Source organism: Theobroma umbraticum, unplaced genomic scaffold (genome assembly GCF_002168275.2).
Source record: "Theobroma umbraticum cultivar Fairchild unplaced genomic scaffold, ASM216827v3 scaffold_67.0, whole genome shotgun sequence".
Taxonomy (NCBI): domain Eukaryota; kingdom Viridiplantae; phylum Streptophyta; class Magnoliopsida; order Malvales; family Malvaceae; genus Theobroma; species Theobroma umbraticum.
This window is the reverse complement of record NW_018397262.1, coordinates 5,104,538-5,108,835: the sequence shown is the minus strand read 5'-3', so window position 1 is coordinate 5,108,835 and position 4,298 is coordinate 5,104,538. Positions and strand designations below refer to the sequence as shown.

Genomic DNA, 4,298 nt, shown 5'->3' with positions numbered 1-4,298 from the left:
AAGGAGAACTTGAGCAAAGCCATCAAGTTGGTGATGGACAAGGACAATGAAATAGCTAGTCTGTTGAAGAGAAACCATGCCAAGCTCAAGAGCATTCTTTCTAACAGAGATCTTCAAGAAGAATATATGAATAACTTCATCAAAGGTCTGCAAGATCTGGTCAAATAGGATCCAAATTGCAAAAGAAGAACACGAATCCAATTTAGAGTCCGAGTTTAGTAAACCTGTTTTAGTGGTGTTTGTGCCTAGCATTCTTAATGTCTATCAGATTCCAATCTGACAAAATGCAATAAGTTCGTTGTTAATTTCCTTCAATATTCTTAACCTCTAATGTCTTGGCTTTAGAAAGTTTTCTGTATTTGTTAATGTCTAAATGATTTGAATAGCAGTAGGGGATGAAAACAAACTATATCTACTCCATCAAATGCACAGTTTTCTATCATGCACTCACCCAAATCCCTCAAAAGTCACAAGTGCATGAAATCATTGTTACTTGCTCCATGAGAAATATATATCAATAATAATGTTTGTGGGTTTTTTCTTTTCTTTTTTTTCTAAAATAATGTTAGTGGGTTGCCAAATAATTGGTGAGTGATACAGTTACCCTGATAGTAAATCAGTAAAATCTGAATACGATCAAGAGTCAAAGTCAAGCATCCCACAAATCACCTTGTTAGTAAAGTACTTTAAACACACATGAAGTTGCTATAAGTCAACATAATGAATGAAACACAACACTCTGATCCTGCAGATAACCAAAAATGCGACAAATTCAACATATTATTACAGAAAAATTTTATAAAAAAATGAAAATGAAAAAATAATGGAAAAGCACATTATAGCTGAAAGTTAATATTACAGCATGAGAGTGCATAATGAGGGTCTGTACAATTGTTTGATAATTACAGAGCCAACAAATAAATAATTTGACTGTCTGTTAGATATCTGCAAGTCCATGTACAAGATACTCTACAAAGTATCAACATAGTTATAGTGAACAGATTAGTCATAAGACATCTGGGGAGTGCTTCTTCCGTTCATTCTGCCACCATCAACCATTTTTTGTAATTTATTACCTTTGATTTGATTAAAGCACCCCATGTTTTATACATCCTTGGACCCTATGGCTGATGCCTCGCGAAACTTAATATTCATCTAACCATTTTTAATTAATAAGATTAATCTATCTAGTACTTGAAACCAAGCATCATTATAATATATTAATTAAATATTATTAATTTAATTAATTTCAAGACCAATTAAGACTTAAAAAGTCCATTCATCATCTATTTTGCACTTCAATCTACCTTAGTCCAATTGTTATGGACGCCTCTCTCTTTATTTAAAAGATTCTTCGTTCTTTTATTTTTCCAATGAAAGATTATGTCCAATATTTGTTATTGTTCCACACAACGCAGGACTTGCATGTTTAGTGAAATGTGACCACACTATAATTTTAGCCATTTTATGCTTGTTGTCCTTTCCCTGTTTATTGATGTCCAGTGGGTTCTTAATAATTTGGGCGATTTATGATCACCTAATAATTTTACCCATTTTATGCATTTTTTCCTTCAAAAAAAAAAAAAGAGTGCCATTCTTACAGAAATTGCCACATCCAAAACAAATGCATCTGGTGTTTCTGAACCACTAAGTAGCTTGCTTGTTGTTCCAATTGATCAAACTCCTTAATGTCTTTATCAAGGCCACACATCACATTTACAGATCCAAAATCTCATCAAAGTAATATGAAAATTCACATCAAACTGGCGCAGGCTCTGATATCATTTGTAATGAGCTAAGTCCAACCATTCGATGTGGACTTTCACATTGCTCTAGTGAGATCTTGGACATATGGATGTGATGTATGACCTTAATGAGAACATTAAGAATTTGAGGGGGTGAAATTGTGATATCTCACATCCCACATTTAATGTGAATATGATTGTTAAAACCTATATAACAATCCAAGTCATCAATATTAACAATTGAGCTTGAGCTTTTAAGGACCATATAGTTTAGGCCTGAAAAGTTGCTAATCCAGTGGTTGGACTTGGGTCGCTACAACCGAGGCTTTTATTTTCTAGAACCGCAGCTCAGAAAAGTTCTGTCTCAATTTTGTTCTTCTAGTACTTTCATTTCAACGAAAATTTTGACCACTTTTCAATCAGAATTGAAAAAAGTGGTGAATATAAAAATTATAGCCCTACCTCTTAGCTTTTTAATAGTTTAAAAATCATGTCATTAAACTTTTTTAGAGAGAGATATGCTCGAAAAACCGAACATATGCCAACAGAGCATCAATCCATTATATGTCTTTCTTCACCAATTGAAATAATTTTTGATCTACTGTTACAAAAACATAAAAATAAATATAAATAACATAAACTAACATTATTAAATTAAAATAAACATTTAAACATAAATTAAACTAAACTAACAAAATAACTAAAAATACCTAAATTTGATCCTAAATCTAATCTAGCTTAAACTAATTAGGTATTTAATCTCCCATTAAATATATGTATTTGCTGCACATATCACTGCTATTATGACAATTAAGCCGAAAACCTTTGGAATATCGATTTATTAGAAACTCATGTCATCCAATTGAGTTTTTATTTAGTGAAAACGTGTTAAAATTAAACGAAATACAATGATAGACTATGCTTTGCTTTGAACTAATTATTCCATTTGGTTAATCGAATATATCTCACTCGATGATTTCAACCCTAATGAATGCACAATATCCAATGACACATTGAAGAGTATGCATCTGCATCCCTTTTTCATTGGATCCTTTTTTCATAAATATTGTTGAGTCAAGTTTTTAAGCTCTTAAAAGAATTGAACTCAATACTTAACGCTATATCAAAGCTGAGTATGAGGTTCCATCATAAGTTGCTTTTAATTCATGAAGAACTTTGTACGAGTGGATGATGTGGATTAAGGGATCATCTCCAAGTATCCTCTCATTAAAGGCATTTGTATCATTGAAAAGAGCCCCAACTTATTTCAGTTTTTATACGCAAATAGTTAGTTAAATTATTTCATGTAAAGTTAATATAACAATTTACTTATATACTTAATTTAATAAAATAAAATTTTAAGTTTCTGATGATTATTCTACCCATTTTCTGCTGTTTAAGGATGTCTAAGTATTATCTAAATTTGGATGCTGTCATGGTAATTACTATGATGACTTGCTTTTTGGCTATGTCGACAAAATTTCTAGTAGTTTTGTCAGCCACACAACGTTGATATATATGACTTCCTTTGAACTCAGGTCACAGTAACACAGTTTGCAAGGCAAAGATGAGAAACTCCAACTCCTCCAAGCTTCACGTAGCCATGTTTCCATGGTTTTCCTTTGGCCATTTCATCCCTTACCTTCACCTCTCAAACAAGCTTGCTGAGAAAGGCCACCAGGTCTCCTTCTTATTGCCTAAAGGAGCACAGCCAAAGTTGGAACAACTTAACCAATATCCAAATCTTATTCAGTTCTTTCCTCTTCTTGTTTCCCATGTAGATGGTATCCTGCCAGGCGCCCAAACTACATCCGATGTTCCTCAACCAGTACATAGCTTGCTTGCTATTGCATTTGATCAAACTCGGGATCAAGTTAAAGCCATTTTCAAGCCTATAAAGCCTGATATAGTTTTCCATGATTTGGGGTATTGGATTCCAGCCTTGGCTCACCAAATCGGCATCAAGTCCATTTACTATGCCGCAGTAACTGCAGCCGCAAACGCGCATATGTCGACAAAGAAAGTTACAAAGGCAATGAGCGTGGAAGAGTTGATAGAAGTTCCTCCTGGTTATCCTTCTTCCAAGGTGAAGCTCAGAGCTGAAGAGGTTTCCGTTCTGACAATTGCGCGAAAAATCTTTGGAATAGAATTGTCATTTCAGGACCGGAGAATAACTAGCATGAATGGCAGTGATGTCATAGCCTATAGGACTCACCGTGAAATTGAGGGAACTTTCTGTGACTATGTTGCTCAACATTTTGGCAAGCCTGTTATGCTAACAGGGCATTGCCTCCCTGAAACAAATGCCACACAGCTTGAAGACAAATGGGCTAATTGGCTAAGCAACTTTGAGCCAAGTTCTGTGGTGTTTTGTGCATTTGGAAGCCAGATTACATTGCAAAGGGAGGAGTTTCAAGAGTTAGTTCTTGGGCTTGAGTTATCAGGGCAACCTTTCTTGGTGGCTTTAACACCACCAGATGGATGCACAACGATTGAAGAGGCATCGCCTGAGGGGTTTCAAGAAAGGATTCAAGGAAGAGGGTTGGTGCATGG

At 34.6% G+C, this 4,298-nt stretch overlaps 1 pseudogene; it reads left to right on the top strand.

The window, feature by feature from the left end:
- Nucleotides 1–3,289: 3,289 nt before the first annotated feature.
- The window catches only part of LOC110419564 (UDP-glycosyltransferase 79B2 pseudogene), a 1,615-nt pseudogene continuing 606 nt past the window's right edge, over nucleotides 3,290–4,298 (top strand).